This window comes from Cyanistes caeruleus, chromosome Z, assembly GCF_971803275.1.
Source record: "Cyanistes caeruleus chromosome Z, bCyaCae1.hap1.1, whole genome shotgun sequence".
NCBI classification, from domain to species: Eukaryota; Metazoa; Chordata; class Aves; order Passeriformes; family Paridae; genus Cyanistes; species Cyanistes caeruleus.
The window spans coordinates 44,728,534-44,746,232 of record NC_141732.1 but is presented as its reverse complement, the minus strand read 5'-3'; the positions used below and the strand labels follow the sequence as shown (position 1 = coordinate 44,746,232).

Genomic DNA, 17,699 nt, shown 5'->3' with positions numbered 1-17,699 from the left:
TAACAATTTTATATGTCAAAAAAAATTCTGCTGATCTATCTCCATTAGACAAAACTGAAAATTTGTATCAAGACTAGTTAAAATCCTTCTGCAAACATTTTATATATATACATATATATAAAATTTAAGAAAAAAAAAAAAACCAACTATGTCTTTTTTACAATTAATGAGGTTTCAGTTTTTTAGTTTTAAATTAGTGATCAGTCTCTATGGCTGAGGGCTAGCTTATTCCTTTGACGTCGGCTAGTAAAAAGCCTTGGAACATAAATATATGCAATAAGCCAATAACTCTGCCTGCCTTTCTGCTGCTCTTGAGGGTATCTCAGTTCTGGCAAACAGACGGGTAATGGGAATTAGAAGGAGGGGGAAAAAACAGCAATAAAAATATAAATCACAAAAGGAAGGAAATCCATTTGGTCTTTGGCAGCAAAGACACCACTCAGCTAATCCATGCTGAGTGCAATCCAATACTCCTTTATATAATCCTGTTCTTGTGGAAGAAAATTAAAGTTTAATGCAATAAAGGCTGACACAAATCACTTTTGTTGCCCAGAAGCAGATTAAAGAACAGTTAAAATCATACAAATCTAATTTATTTTCTGTTGTTGTTGTTGTTTTATTTTATCCAGTGACATATTTATTCTTTAATTCACAGCATCAATTTTTGATTATTAAGCATGTATTCCCAATGTAAGAAAGATTTAGTGATGCAAAGAAAGGAAAAGAAAATAATGACAGCCAGGAAATTATTAGTTTTTAAATGGTCCATGTTAAGGTTCTTTCAAAATTCCATAAATTTTTCATAAATTCATATGGGTCCTTGCCTTTAATCAATCTGTGTCCAGGGAATTTTAAAATAAGCATAAAGGAAGTGGAGACTATCATTCAAAATTGGAACTGTACAGGTCATTCCCATTAACTAACACTTCTATTACATGTACATTTGTTGTCCTGCAACACATTAGAGATCTGTCAACAATGGGCAAATGGAGAATTTCTGCAAGAGAGATGGCAGTGTAAGAAAATCGTGATGCCAATCTTCCATTTTATTACTCCAGCCATCACCCTCAACATGCCCTTCATCAGCAAATTGGACTGAAAAAAAACCAACAAAACAAAACAAGGTGAAAACAAACCCCGGGCATATTATGCTCCATACAATACATTCTTTCATGACAGAAAAGGTTACAATTTATCTGCAATGTTGATCAGACTTATGACTGTGTTGAAACAGGATCAGGTTTTTCATTTTCTTTGCCTTTGTCCCCAGCTTCAACATACCCCCCTCTCACGAATTCCTTTGGGAAATTTCCCTTCCTAGACTTCATATTGGTGGTACAACGTAACCTCAGATGTATGTGCAGAGAATGCAGGAGACTGGGTGCAGTTACCATTTTTCCCAGTTGAGCTATAAGAATATTACCCAAGGCACTAGAGAAGTTTGTGAAATACAATATAGATGTGGAAAGGTTGCGTAATAACTCCAGTGTTTCTCTTCTTCACAAATATTTTTGCAGCAATATCTAGGTGTATTCTTAGAGAAAGAAGGGGTTCCTTTTGAATAGAACTGGGGTTAAAAACATACCTTAAAAACATGAACAGGTCCGTTTAGTTTTCATTGTATTATACCATCCTCACTCAGACTGTAGGTAAGGAAAAGCCAACACCTTGTGCAGGTTCGAGGCCTCATTACCATTAGATCTAACGGATTCTTGAGAGCAGGCTCATGAGCAAGCTATTTTCTCTGGAAATGCCACTTTGCCAGGAAGAAAAGAAAAGGAAACAGATCACAAAAACCTACAAAATATGACATCCTAGGACTACTCTATGGGAAGAAATTTAAATTAGTAGGGTTTTATTGTGTCTCGGTGACACCCAGCTAACTCTTTGACAGAAGCTATTTCATATCATCTTGAGATCTGTTCTTACCTATGTTAAGAGTTTATCCCAATCAGCTACACCAGCAGGGACAAAGTAAAAAAGGCAACTTAAGAACCATATCCTTTCTGAATTTCAACATGCATGCCTATTTAAAACTGGGTTTCCCAGGCTGCTTTACACATTCTTATTTTTAGGTCTGTTTTTAAAAGGACATTAGATAAAATCAGGCACATTTCTGTTTTATTTTTTTCTTTTTGAAAGCACAGGTTCTCATTTTTGGCATGTGAGAGCAAATCTATATGGAATATATGGTAAGATTTGTGTACATTTAGGAGAACATAGTTCTAACAACCAATTTTTAGTTTGAGATGGTGCACTTTAAAAGACCAGAATATTTCCAGCACAGAAAATACTAGAATCTTATTTTCCCTATTTACTTATTTTGTATACATGAAGTGAAGAATGCCACAACAGTTTTTTGACCCTGTTATATTGTGATCTATGCTAATTATATGGGATCAATCAGCAGTGACAAAACTCAGCCTCTGGCCTCTGGAGTGCCATTGGATATGTAAGTCCAGTCGTAGTTTTCCAGACCACTTGTATTGGTTTCCCATTCTTGGTGGAAAAGTATTAAATGCAAAAGTGGAGGATAGAGGACAGGGCGGTGTGTTTGTGTGCATGTGTCTGCTTCCTAATCCCTTTGCAGCCTGCAGCTTCAAATGCCATCATCACAAAGGCAGTAGTTGAATCCAACAGGTGGGGCAATAAACCATGACATTTCTAGTGGGTTTAATTGTAGGGGGTGTGCTAGGATACTTTTCAGTACAAACTTGGTTTCACATCAAGACCACTGACTTAGTTTTTACTCCAAGTCCACATGAACTAGGGTGTAAAGTTCCCACCCCAGTACTCTTTATGACCTTTCAGGTGCCTAAACCTCTGATCTATATCATTCCCATCTTTGCTGGTTCAGCTGTCACATGATGACAACCTGCTAGACTCTGTGTCTGGTCTAGCAGTGATTTACTGCACAACAGAATTAAGGTATTAGCACAGTATTCCTGTCCACCCAACCTGAAAGGGCTTTTTGATGGTTGTAGGAGAGGCTCCCTAGAGGAAATTGCAATATACAGGGATTTGTTTGGAGCCTGTTATTCCTTAGTGCTAAGACAGTTCATAAATTTACATCTATGATATCTATGCTCCAAATTTTTTTCATTACAGCTCTTCCTTATGACAATCTACTGGCTGCATTCCTCAATAAAAAGCTAGTCTGCAAGTGAAAAGTAAGACACAGACTTTATTTCACTTACAATATTTTCCTGATTCTAAAGTATAGATACATAAATTAGGAAAACAGATCTAATTAAAAGACAAAGTATATTGTATATTAAGATTCCAAATTAGCACTTCATTTAGATCACAATTGTTTTGTTGTCAACTAATTTATTTTGCCTCCATACCAAATTAATGATAAAAAGACAAAAATGTGCCTGGCTTTCTTTTCAAAGTACTACTACTTCTTCCACTACTACTGTACATCTTTATTCTATAGAAAAGAAAGTTTATAAAAGTAATCCTATTAAATACTAAAGTACTTAAGGTTAATTTCTTTGAAAACAATCACCTTTCATTCTAAGATATAATCATTATTATTGCTTTAATATTACTATCAAAATGACTTGCATGTCATTAGTCATTAGTACTTGCATGCAAGGTAGCAAAAGACAAAACCCATATGTTCTTGTAGACAGCTTTTTCTGAACACTGGAAATACAAAAATGGTAAATTTGGATAAATAGGGGAGTAAAAAAGCGTTAAACTATATATTCAGAAGAAGAATGAAATTAATATGCAAATATTCCAGAACAAATTTCTAGTAAGTTATGTAAGATGAAATATTTTTCTCCTCTAACTGAATAAGAACTGCAGTAATTTCAGTGTCTGCTAAGGGTTATACCTTCTTTTCTTTTTGCTGCTGCAAAAACTCAAGGGTTTTTTAATGGAATTTTACTTAGAATGCCTGTCTCAAAATCTGCAGTATTTTAAAATAAAACATTATACATCTGTTTGCTATTGAAGCTAGATGCTCCTTCATAATTATAAAATTAGTTAAATTCCTTTCAATTTACTTCATTTTGTAAGACTCTGCATACAAAAGCATCCATTGAAGTAAATAATTTATGTTCACCCAGCAAGATTAATGTCTTTTTTCCCTTTGTTTCAATTACTTCTGTCTTAAAATCTTCTGTCTTGCTGAGATTATTACAGTGTTCCTCTGGAACAGATTAACACTTCCCTGACAAAAATTGTGTTAAGTTAAAAATAAAACCTATGTTTGGGCAAGTTTAACTATCATTTCTATTGATGTCAGTGGCAAGGATTTTGTTGAATTTATGGGGAAAAAAAATCTTTACAAAATCAGAATCATCAGAAAACTAATAGAAAAATCCCCATGAAACTTAATAAATAAACTCAAGGGCTTGTTATAAGTCAGACTGCCTGCACAAGCCTCATTTGCTTTTAACTTTAAAATAGGCATTAAGTATCTGTCTATGCAGTCTTTTACTGCTAAGTCACATTGACTTCAGTGGCATCAGTGTTGTCTAACAGAGCGTGGTGAAGAAAAATTCTGGAAATTCTATATCAAACAAGCTGCAGTGACTGTCTTCTTCAGTTTGTAGGCAGCCTGCCACATGGTTATAAATGACATGAAAGTTTTCAGGTGCGAGAGCCAAGAAGTATCTGCTACTCCAGATATTATTCTCCTGAATTCCCTTTCTCCCCCTTTTCCACATCTCAAACACAAAAGCCTAACCAAGTCTCTGGCTTCCCACTGACAAACAGAAAATGATTTTGCATCTTGCTATTGAGACTTCTGCTGGACAATGATAAGCCGAAAATGTAGGGATTTTGTAAATATAGCAAATATTTTTTAAAGCTCAACAATAACTGATAATGTAACAACATAAATTGATTTCAGCTCATTTATTTTATCAATAAGAGAGCACATGCTTGTAGAAGGCCACTAAGAATATGAAGACAGAGTACTGATTGGATGCTGGTCTTAAGTCTGAGTGACTGTGTGACTACCTCATTTCCTTGTGTCTCTGATCTCCTCCAACACCAGAAGCCCTGAGCAGCTCATCACACACTAGGTCAGAGTCACCTCAAACTCAGTGTTTCCTTCACAGTGAATGTACAAAGTCACCCATTCATCAATGTGAAGAGCTCACCAATGACAGGTTAAAATGCCATCCATGCTCTTTAAGGACCTTGCACTACCCAGGGAAAAAAACCCCTCTGAACAGCCCCTCAAATCTCAGGCACACAGTGAAGAATGGCTTTTTGCTGGAGCCTACAGGAGCATGGCAGCACCTGCTGTCTAGACCTACTCAAGTGTATTTCAAAATTGGCTGTTTCTCAAAGGCAATTTTACTGAATAATCCCATGCCAAAATTGTATTTTAACTAAGAGCTAAAATATTCACTGGTAAGGAACGTGGGGAAGAATGCAGAGAAAGAACATTGTTTCATGTCTGTTGTACCATGTTTTGTACTCTAGTTGTGCTGTATTCTTATTTTACAACACAAACATATATTATAGGCTCAACCAATTATGTGGAGTCATTTTTTTGGAGGTTATCCTGAAATCTATACTGTTTTTGGAATTGAGCCCCTACTGAGTAGAATAAAGTTGGCACATTTTTTTGTATAAATCTTAAAACAATAATTATGACTTTATAATTAAGGCCTGACACTGTACTTTTGAGTATTTTAACTATGCCAGCAGCACAAGTTCAGGTACAGTGTTACACTAATGCAATAACAATACTTCCCTATAGTGCAGAGGCAAAACTGGAGCACAATAGTCTTTGAGTGTGTTCTTTGACATGATGGAGATGCGATGGAGGTTCTGGTCCAAGCTGGAATCTCTTTGCTCTGTTGCAGCTGTGAACTTGACTCCAAAATTAGATGAAGCTCATTAGCCAGTTTCTGTCAAGACATGAAAAATAAACCAAGATAAAACCATCAGATGATTAATCCAATCTGCTATCAAAATGTGGCTAGTATAATCCCAGTGTTATTGGAGACTTGAACTCTACTTTTACAATGTGTTTGCAACTACTGCAAAAAACTATTTTTAGTTTTCTTTGCTGCATGTTTATCTTAACTTCGGGTTGATAAACAGACTCTTAGGTGGTAAAAAAAAAAAAATTAAGAAATTAAATTCTTTAAAATCTAGGTTGCTTTAATATATATTTCAGAGATAAACAGAATGTAATATGCTCAGTTATGAATACCTGGCCAGAGACCAACTGGCTATTAACCAAATAGATTAGCAAGGAAGAAATGAGGGAGAAAAATCCCAACCCTCAAAAAAAGTACCAAAACAATTCAGCAATTTAAGAATTGATGTTATATGAACTGTCAGGTTTAAAGGTGTTGTGAGATATTTTAAACAAAGAGCTTGATTTAAGCTCCCGGTTGAACTCTTCTGGAATTTTTTGTCAAGCTCAAAGTTGTTGCAATAATAAACATTCTTGTATGTTAGTTTCTGTGTGCACAATACACAATGTTTTGAACAGCTCTGTTAAAGTGAGATTGATAGGTCAGGACATGTCTCCCTTGTTATTACATAAATGGGCCACAAGGGCATTTCAAAAACCCTCTTACTGAAAGTCTGCATAGCAAAGCCCATTTTATCACAGCTCAGCTTAGTGAACTCCAGTTCACAGAAGGAAGAAAAATAGACATTATAAATCCATACAATTTAAGCAAATTTTTTTGCTAGCCAGGCTTGCAGATAGGATATGACTAGGAAATAACTGAACATAGGAATGCAATATTTTTAACAGCACATATGCCAGAAGCAAGAAAACTATACCTTAATGTCCTCAGATTACTTAAAATGCATTATATTCCAGTGTCATATGCTCTGCCTCTGAACTGCAAAACTTCAGGAAATTACTTTTCTACTCCATGAACATAAATACAAGCATATTTGTTGTGTCAAATGTATTCAGACTACACCTTTTGAAAGACGTGGACCTTATCAGGTGCTGAACAATCTTTCAAACTGCAGAATTTCAGCCAAGAACCTCACTTATAACCTGATGTGATAAGGCAGAGAAGCAATAAAGTTACAGACAACAGCTATGACGATTTGGTAAAGAGCTGTTGCAACCCTGGGGTAATCAAGTGACCACATTACAACAAATGGGGACAATGATTTTATGCAACTGATTCATTATAACAAGGTTTGCTACTTTTCTAAGAATGTGTCATCTGTCATGTGACATGCTATTGTCAAATTTCAATCTGCTATAGTAATCTAAACTGTAATTATAATCTCTATCCATTTTAGTCCATAAAGTGTTTCATAAAAGCATCCTATCCTAAAGAACTACATAAATGTCATTAATCTCTAAATTATAAATAGTGGTATATAAACAATGAAAATGTTTATAAGAAATGAAGAATGTGAAAACAAAGAAATTATGAAGGTGGTGAAAGCAGCAGCAGAAAAATCTGCTGCCAGGTTTTGTATAAGAATGTAACCACTTGGCATATGCTTAAGTCTGTGGCTGCTGCCGAAGTCAACAGAAAAAACTGATTTTTAAAAATCCTACCCCAGAGTTCATGGCTTATAAGGCCTTATATTCAGACTTCCACAAGTAACTTCAAAAATCTAAAAAATATCTGAAAATGGGTGTTTGTGTTGGGATTTTTCTTTCGCTTTGAGGGTTTTTTTCTGTTTTTATTTTGTTGTTGTTGTTGTTGCTTTGGTGGGCTTTTTGGTTTGTTTTTTTGGGTTGTTTTTTTTCTTGTGTTTTTTTAAAGGGAGAAAAATTAAAAATAATGTGCCTGAGAATACTAAAATGATAAACTACGCAAAATTTATTTGAATCTGATAGTGTGTAACTGAAGTACTGCTTAATCATTTTGACAGCAAGGGACAAGGAATATCTTGTGAAGAACAGCTATGTAAAGACATGCATCCAGGGTATCTTTTAAAGTTACTGAATTGATAGAACCTTCACCCTTCTAATTCAGTCTGATAAATATTGCAGAAAAACACACTCAAATAATCAACAGTGAGGAAGAGAGACAAATTACAATGAGAAAATATGCGTCAGGCCCAAGAAATCTCCACTTTCCTTCTAAGGTTGTTAAAGTTTTGATGTCCTAAAGCCATAAGAAGGGCTGTTCTGTTTTCTAGCCATGAAATCTCTACGTTAGTTCTTTCAAAGGGAAATGATTTCTGATCATGACGTAAGCTTAACCTGACATCTATTGTGCAATATTGTATGAAGTATGAACTTGGCTTTCTGATTCTGTAAATGTTAACACATGTTATATCAATAAATCCACGCTAGATAATTTTGTAGTTCTCACCCAGACAAAACACAACAAAAGCTGAGGTGATGAATACTTGAGGAAAGGCCACAGGATTTGGCAACTTCAGCCTTACTTTCTTTTCCCCTTGAAAGACCAAGGCAAACTGGTTTCATTTGATTTCTTGCATGCCATGGGAAGAAACAAGGAAAGAAATGTGTCATGGGGTGACTTTAAGATAGTTTTGAGAGCTAAGGAAGTTGAAGCTGCTGGTGACTGATGGGAGTCTTTTCTCCTGACCAATTATCGGTCATTTCTAAGAATTGACAGCAGTTTTGACCATTGAAAACTGAGATCAACTTGTGAACACCACTTTAAGACCTAAGCCTGAGAATTTCTTGCTCTGTTTCCTGGCTGTGAAAGGTAACAGAGCTCCAGCTGGCTCCCGTTCCCTGCCCAGGCCATGTGGCCCTGTGGGACGGGCTGGGCTGGGCCCAGCGGCTCCCGGCCGGGAGACGGGGCCTGCGGGGCTTGCCCCAGGCTCTGGCCGGGCCAGGCCGGTCCCTGGCTCGGCTGCAGTTTTTGCTGTGACGGAATTCACCAGAGACTGCCGAGTAAAGAAAGAAAAAAGCTCTTGACCTGCGGCGGGCTGAGACAGTGACCACACTCTCCAGAGCAGCCATGAAGAATCTTCCATCTCAGACAGCTCCAGCTGCTGCTCCAGCAGAGGTCACAGAACCATCTACAAAGCCTGAGCAAGATTTTAACCTTTTCTTTACCTAGATGAGACTTGCAGATTAATCCTTTTATCTAGAGAGAGAAAAAGAGAGTAATCAACATGTAAAGAGACTTTATAAACTATCAGAGACAGTAAAGAAGCTTCAGAAAAGGTAGAGACTAAGGAGATGCTTTATAAGCTGAAATATTTTTCTGTTAAAGCTATGGAGATGGACAATAGGGTCTTGAAAAAAACTCCTTTAATTCATGACAGAGTATATTGGGAGGAATGGAGTGTTCAAAGTTTGGATTTTGAGCAAAAGGTGGAATAATTGTGATACAGTGAGGTGCTAGAACAGAGTGAGATAAAGTAATAGTTGAAGATTTGAGGCCTTGAGGGCAATGAGAAAACTGTTTCCAGGGAAGCTCATAGAAACAGATGAAGAGAACTTTTGCCTTTGAATAGCTCATCCTTAAAAATAACATCCCTAGACTCACTGACCCATAACACACCTCAGAGTGATGTGAAATGGGAGGAGTGAACTGATGACAGGATTTCTGGGCAGCTGGCATCAGAAAAATAGCTATAACAGAAATAGCTTTCTTGTGGAAAACTCCGTAGATTAGCAGAAGAAGACTACAAAGACTGATGAAAAGACTCTAGCCAGAATTAGGACTATTTTGAACACCAAAGTTCCAAGATTTTTTTGTCTCTATGTTGTCATGTGAACAAGGGAATGGTGGGTAATAGGGGATAAAAAGGGTTTTCTGGAAGTTTATTCTGGTGTTCTTATTCTTGTAGTTTTGTTAATAAACTTTCTTTATTCCTTTTTAAGTTTTAAGCCTGTTTTGCTCTTGCTCTAATCCATATCTCACAGCAAAAAAAAAATAAGTAAGTCTTCTAGTAATTTTTTAGTTACTGCTTTAGAACCACAACAAAATGAGAAGAAAATAAATTGAGTTTAAGGAAATAAATATTCTTCCTTCTTAGGACCACACTACAGAAAATCCACACAACCAGGGAATCTGTGGAAGGGTGAGGGTGAAGTTCCTGGGAGACTTCAGGATACTCAAATGGTCATGAGGCTTCTTATGAAATTCATTCCTTACCCACTTCAGTGATGAAACTGGTGTTTCACAGGTCCTTGTTCAATACCACAGTAAGGTACAAGACCACCAGTGTGTACTTTCCAAAGCACAGCCAAGCTTTCTTGCGCCTCTTGGGCAGAACTATGATCTTGAGACTACACTTTACTGCTAAACAAAGTAAAAGTCTGGTGTTGGTCTGCCACTGCCACTCTAATAATCTTCAGTGTTAAAATAAAATTGAGATCTTTCTTTCAAATGAGTTTCAAGGAAGAGGTTTTCTGAACATGAAATAGCTAATCAAGAAGAAAATGTGTTTAGTAATTTATAAAATGCTAAGTTTCACTGTAAGACATGTAATAACAGTGATTTATTAAGCAATATTATTCTCATGATTGCAGCGCTATATTATCCTTACATTGTCAGGCAATCTGTAGGAATTTGTTCTGCTTCAGGCAATCCTTACCCTTGCCATACAACTGTTGTTATGTATGTTTTTCTCATTATTGTAAGCACTTTGATCTCTCAGAAAATGTTCAGAGTCTTATCAACTGTAACATAAAACCTACACAGAGCAACATGATGACTGAAAAGATCATACCAATCACAGCTATAGTTCTCAGACAACCCAAAAGTGCACAATGGAAAAATAAGAGGGGAGGGGACAAGACTTCTTTTGACCGTCAGTAGAGATTTAAATTCTTTTAAGCATCAGATTATTTTCTCTTTTAGAGATGTCCCATGGAGAGCTGATTTTTACCATCATCATAAGCCAGACTCAAGTAAAATAGTTCCCCTGTGATAAAAAAGCAGCATTTACAATTCAGAACTCTTCTTCCAGAGAGCACTAACCACAACCCACATTACTGAGGATATACCTAACTAAGCACAGTCATGAATTCATAAAGCATGTATTTCAGTGCTTTTAACATTATATTCTGCAGACAGTTATCAATTTGAAGCACAAACTACAGTGTGATTTACTGTTAGCTGTAGGTCAGCCTTTTCTATTAATACAATAGATGTGCATTCTCATAGAGAAGAGGCTCAGAGTGTAGCCAAGATGTGGATATGTGAGGTACCTGGGAAGTAGCCCAGTACCTCAGTCATTCTTCCATTATTTCTTTCATTTATTTTCTTTCTGACAAAAGAAAAAAGCTTTAGTCCCCAGTGCAATGCATGAAAATTAGGTTGGCTCAGTTTGAGCAGGAATCTCAGAATTAAGGTAGTTTTTAGAAAAGTAAAATTTGTTATAAGGTGACAGTCAGTTTCACTGTTGTGCAAAAAAAGCTCTGACTAGGGAAAGGACAGGATTTCTGTGGGCTTATTGTCTAGCACAATCTGAGTGTTAGTTATATGGTTCAAATTTTCCTTTGGAGAAATATTTCTTTCTTTCCTCTCTTCCAGCTTCCAGAGTTTTCCCTCCCTTTTGGTGTCTCTCATCATTTCACTATCACTAGGTATTAAACCCTGTGTTTCACACAAGTTTTCTCTGCAAAGGGACTCAAGGAGGGCCTATAAGCACATGAAAAAAAAGCTTAAAAACACAGGCAAGAAGTAAATGCTGATAGATAGAGTGGCAGCTGGTAAAAAAAGGGAAAAAGTAAATAACCTCCCAAAAGAGGGAAGTGCAGGAGTTTTAACATTTTGACTATAGTGTTTTACACCTGGAGAGACAATGCAGACGCATACTAGAAAAGACAGAAAATCATCTAACCAGCATAAAAACAAGAGAGAAAATCACTTTAATCAGAAGTTACAGTGCTCAAGAGCAAACCCTCTAGCTTTATAAATTGCTGTTAGCAGGGGCACTGCAGTGAATCACTTTTAGTAGTAGTTGCAAGGTCTCAGTCTCTCTCAAAGGCAGTGACGAAAACAAACTGCAAATCCAACACATTCCACAAAGTGGCCTTGGCTGAGAAGCTCAGGCCTGAACTGTCACCCCTGAGGTGTTTGAAAAGACCATTTTGGCTGGGCACCAGCTCTGTAATTGTGCTTGGAAGATCATGTGCTTAAGGTATTTCTTTATGCTTTTCCTTCCATGCTCGTCACACCAGAGTGGATGGACCACTAAATATGAGACACAATACTTTCCTTAATGTGAGAAACTGCTGGAAACAAATATATCTGAAAGCAAACTACTTCTACTTAATTCTGTTGGGAAAAAATAAAGTTTGACTTATGAAAATGCTTATTTGTACAAGTCTGCTATACTCTTACTTGTGATGATTTTCTTATAGAAAGGCTAAGAGTGTCTAAGGTTCACTATTTTTGTATTAGTGAATTTGGACCATACAAAGGACATGGTTAATAATGTGGATCTTACACAATTAAGTAAGGATGAACAGATTAGTTTAAAGGGCAAGCACCAAGCAAAAGAAGATATGTCAACAGTTGCAGAATATTACCCAGGAATCTATTCCCCAGTGAGACTGGAAAATGCTCAATATTTAATGGCATTGTAACATATTCATTTAATTTATTTTTTTTCCAAATTAGAATCAGTGTAATATCATTCCATAAATTGAATGCAAATATATTCTCCCATAAAGTGAAGGAGAGACGCATGAAAATAATTTTTAGCAAGGTGTCAAAATGGTTTTGCATACAACGCTGCATATATTTACTGTAAGGTCTTCCCTCAGTCCAGAATCTGGTCTTCATTACCATAATCCTCAAACTGTGCATGATGCTGGTGTTATCTTCACTCTCTAATTTCTAAAAAGACCTGCAGTGACCCTCTACACTCTCTGGTTTAGGGTGTTATGATCTGGTTTAAACACAGAAAAGCAGAGGAAACTAATTCTCTGTGAATAAAGGGATGAAATTGAGAACTGTTCGAAATATACCCAAAAGACATGATTAAAACAAGAGGTTAGGTCTTGGCACTAAAAATTTGCTGTATTTTATTTAACAGCAAAAGAGGCAAAGAGAGAGAAGGAGCAAAAGAGAAAGAAAACAGAAAATAAAGTGTGCCTAGTGGGGTGGGAGGACAGGGAGAGAATGACAGGGGTTAGGTAGGCACATACATCACTCTTCCAAGGGTCCAATTGATGTCTCACTGCTCCCCTCCATCTGGTCTTGGTGGTGAGGGTCCCCCATCGCCACACCTCCACAGTGTGACGCCACCACACCACTCTAGAATCTGATGGATGAATATACCTTTGGGCCAGGTGGGAGAGCCCAGGTGCCTCCCTTGCAGGGACCAGTTTGACACTGTCCCTTTCAACACTGTGATCTGCTGCATGGCTCTACGGTGCTCTGCTGCAGGGTCTGGGGACCCCTTTGGGAACCTTTGGCACCCGTGGCACCCCTGTGTCCCTGATGTGGATGCGGCTTCTCCCGGGGGAAGGGCCCCGCAGCTGAGCTGCTCCGCGCAGCGGAGGATGGGCGCTCGCTGCCTCTCTCCAGAGCCTTTTCCCCACGCACCCAAAGCCTCTCTGCCCTCAGCCTTTGGTGTGAGGGTCTGTGTGGGCCTGGCAGCTGAGAGCCCTGGGGCTGTGCTCTCTGCTCTGAAGCTGTTAAACTTCTGCTCTGTGGATTTATTCCTCTCCCCCAGCCCTGAGTTGTTACTTTATCTTATAATCCTCATCAGCTAGCAGTGTAGAGCCTCTGTCAGAGCCCCACTCAGGGTGTGGTGGTCTTCTCTGCAGCTTTTGTAATACAGTAAGCAAAGGTCCTTCATGAGGATATTTAAGTCATAAACTGTAATATTTCAGTGTCCAACATGGGGTTTATTTGTTTTCTAATCTGTGCTAAAAGTACCCCTTGTTAATGCTATTAAAAGTCAACTTTTTCCAGCAGACATGACAACATCCATCCTTTCAGGAACAGGAAAAGACAATAAAATTTCAAGTAACTAATATCTGACTGTAAACTAATGAGTTCATATTGACAACCATTCCCAAATACCTCACAGGGAAAAAGGGATAAATTTTCTTTAATATTTAGAGAATTCTTTAATGAGTGTTAGAGATGCACACACATGTGAGTAGCTGTGAAGGATTTTAGTCTTTTCTAGTTACTCTGTCACATGGATCTTTATTTGGTAGTTATAGTTCTAGCAAAAGCCACTCCATCCCTCCCTTTTACAATGGGAGAAATATATAAATAGAAAATATAACAGAAAATATAACAAAGACTTCATGATTTGAAATAAGGACCAGGAGAGATCACTCACCAAATACCATCAAGGGCAAAACACACTCGCACTGGGGATATTAACTGAATTTATTACTGAAAAAATCAGAGCAGGATAATGAGTAGTAAAATAAATCTTAATAACACTTTCCTCTCATACTTTCTTCCTTCCCAAGCTCTACTTCTTTCCCTGCAGCAGCTCAGTGAAATAGGAAATGGGGGTTATGGTAAGTTCATCACACTGTACTCCTGCCACTTCTCAGGGAGATAAGTCCCCACCCTGCTCCAGCATGGGGTCCCTCCCACAGGACATAGTTCTCCACAAACTTCTCCAATATACCATACTACAGGCTACAGCTCTCCACAATCTAGTCCCTTTCTCTGTTAAAAAAGTAATTTAAATAGGAATAGTTGAACCAGCAGCTTTGAGTTTTCATGTGGTACATGGAATTGTCACCTTCTGGAAAGCAAGGTGGGTATAAAAGTAATTTCACAGAATTAAATTTAATGTAAAAAGAGAAAAGAAGCATGCTTCACGGAGCAAAGAAGAAGCTTTCTTCTTATTCATTGGACCAAGGCAACAATTCACAGTGCAAGTTTCTTACCCAGCCTATACATCCCCGTTAGGGGCACATCTATGCAGCAATTTACAGGCAAACATGAACTTGTCCTGCCTATATTACAGTCAGCTCAAAGCTGCAAGACATGTTACCAAATCTGAACTAGAATATCAACTCTGCCAGAGTACTTGCTATGTTCAGACTGAGTCTGTACTAACAAGGTTTCTAGCTGGTTTGGAGCACAGAAAAAACGAGCTGGTGCTCACCTGAGAATGACCAGGCTCAATGTAACCTATGATCCAGTAAAGGTTCCTCATCCTGGAGGACTGCTTATGTCTCCTTGGCACAACACAGGCAATTAAGGTTGTGAAACAGCAGTGAACTGAACTTACTTGGAAAAAGCAATAAAGGATCTGAAAGTAACCTCTCAACTCTTGGTAACTAAAGACCATGAAGATGGTGTAAATCAGGGTTCTTGCCAAGAATCACTAGATACGAGGATACATACATGTTGTGATTGAAAAATAAGGACAAAAGTAACTTCAGGAATATTTTCATTAATGGCAAAATTCAAATGAAACATAAAAAATATACTCCAATATTAGTAAACAGGAATGCTGCCACCTACACACATGCATGCAATACTTAGTATCCTCAAAATTAATCAGACTTGTCCCCAGATCATTGCTCACCTGTGTTGCTCAGCTGGCAGAAAGGCAGTACAGCAAACCCTGTGCCACCTCTTCCCAATACACCTGGAATACACAAGGAATGTGCTGTAGATACCATGCCTTGTGCACCGCCTCCCCTGAAATCAATGGGTTTCAGCACATTTCAGTCAGTGAGGGCTGACTATTAAGAAGGGTGTCAGGTGGCTCAGAGCCCTCCTGCTTCTACAGACTACTGCTGCATTTAAGGCACTTCGATCTGGCCAGCTGATTTCAGCTGTGATTATTAATCCAGTGTGTGTCACTCAGGAATGACCTCCAGACCAAGAAGAGTTAATTTGTAAAATAGTGCTTTGTGAATTAAACCTGGTGTGAGCTCACCATGTTTTCCTTCTCAGGGATTAGATCTTTACTATGCAAATTCTGACTGTAGACAGGCAAATGGATATACTGGAATAAATCAAACTTCAGCACTTACATTGCTAAGAACAGTAAGAGAATATAATACACCAAGCAGATTTATATCCTGTTGGATAATCCTCCAGGATTTCCCTTGCTGAAAAGTCAGATCCAGTTTATGTCAGATGCAGTCAATAATACAGAAAACTAAAACATGGGATTCCACGTGAGTGTCAATTCCTTAATTCATAAAGGGCGAAAGTAGCTTTTCTTCAGTAACCTCACCTCCCTCAGAAGGTGATGCCATATTTTTGCAGCAGGAGAGTAACAGAAATTAGACATTTTAGAGATATGTGTTATTTAGCTAAACAAGCACTATCAAAGCAAGACAAAAATAATGGCAATGAATTTCTGACAAGACTGACTTGCATGTGAAACAAGGTGGGGTCCCCCTCTGAACCTTGAATAGAAACATTATTTTTACCTCCACAAGAAGCCATTATCACTCTTTCACCAAAAGGAAGGTCACACCATCTTTCACAAAAGATTTTCCTGCTCATAATTGCTGCCTGCAGTGTACAGACAAATGCAATCTTTTAAAATGCTAACTGTGTTATACTTGCACCCGAGGGATCCAATGGTACAAATGTAATGTGGCCTAACCAGTTTGTCTTAGCAAGACCTTACAGTGCTGATTTGAAACAGCTGAACTAAATCAACAGTTACCTTGAGCCAAAGGCCTTTGGAGAGCAATTAGAGTCAAAGCTTGGGTTTTGAACCCAATATGCCCTGTCAGTCTCAATGATTTGTGTTTGTTGTACTCAGCCTCATTTCCTGCGTGAAATACGAGGCTGTATAAAGAGGAAAAATTCCCAAGATTAAAAAATATTTGACCTCAGTGCATTTGTGAGCATGAAAGTACACATGTCTAAATGACCATTTTGGTTTGTAGTACAAAGTTCTATTGATGTTGGCAGGCTGAGCTTCCCTGTCTCAAAGCCACATGAATGGTTTCATGTTTCAGCCAAAAAATGTTTTCCACATGCTTTAGTGTGGGCCAATTTACACAGCAGATTTTGCAGAGACTGTGGCCAAGTGCTTCATAAAGGGCTGCCTTCTTTGGGATCAGGGAAACCACAACAGACACATTGCTAATGCAATCTAATTATCTGCTTGAATATTTTTCCAGATGTATCCAATGTCTAAAAATACTGCAATAAAAAAGGTATTATTTGGCTCCTTGGACTGAAACAGTGGCATAAAGAACCTGCTTGTCTACAGGGGAAGTTATAACGAAGTAATTCTGTGACTGCTTTTAAATCAGCCCAAAGGTAGGCTATTTCTTGCCTCATGTTTGGAATTAGCCTCCTAAAGAAAATCATGAATAAACAGAAGTTGGTTTTTTTTTGTCAAAAACTGCATCTCTTTCTTACAAGGCAATATCCGTCATTTGCAGATCAGAATTTGATATTGGGTAGGCTCACCTAATACAAAACATCTTTTCACTGAAATGAGATGTAAGACAAAGATTCTGGGCAGTGGTATGTCAATAGTCATGTCATGAGTTATTGCTTATTTTTATAATTTTACTACTAGAGTTCACTACAGGTGAACTATTAGATTGATAGATAGGATCACTCAGTACCCTTAGTACCCCAGGTCCAGACAAGTTTAAAAACCAACATGGCTTTTTTCCCTAAAAAGTCTTCCTGGATTCCCTGCTTGCTGTCACTGGGGACTGTTTCCTTTCTTCCTGCTCATGTGCCTGAAAAATCAAAATTTGGCATAGGTTATTCAAACAGGAACTGACCATTCAATAGATTTTTTTGCAATTCTATATCTTGATCAAGTAATATAAGTAAAAATACAGATGTATTTTTACATCTGTAAAACGTACAGAGTTTCCA

At 37.7% G+C, this 17,699-nt stretch overlaps 1 long non-coding RNA gene across 2 annotated transcripts; it reads right to left on the bottom strand.

Annotated features, from left to right (window-relative positions):
- Positions 1 to 577: 577 nt before the first annotated feature.
- LOC111940730 (uncharacterized) lies at positions 578 to 16,447 on the bottom strand. Of its 2 annotated transcripts, none has more exons than XR_015280230.1 (3): positions 8,283 to 8,728; positions 1,586 to 5,879; positions 578 to 1,095 (listed from the first exon to the last, which is right to left on the bottom strand). It is a non-coding gene; the product is annotated as an uncharacterized LOC111940730 (long non-coding RNA). The 2 variants fall into 2 exon arrangements; XR_002869642.2 differs by lacking the exons at positions 578 to 1,095; positions 8,283 to 8,728 and adding exons at positions 15,418 to 15,480; positions 16,277 to 16,447 and having other exon boundaries at positions 2,120 to 5,879.
- Between the last annotated feature and the right edge of the window lie 1,252 nt (positions 16,448 to 17,699).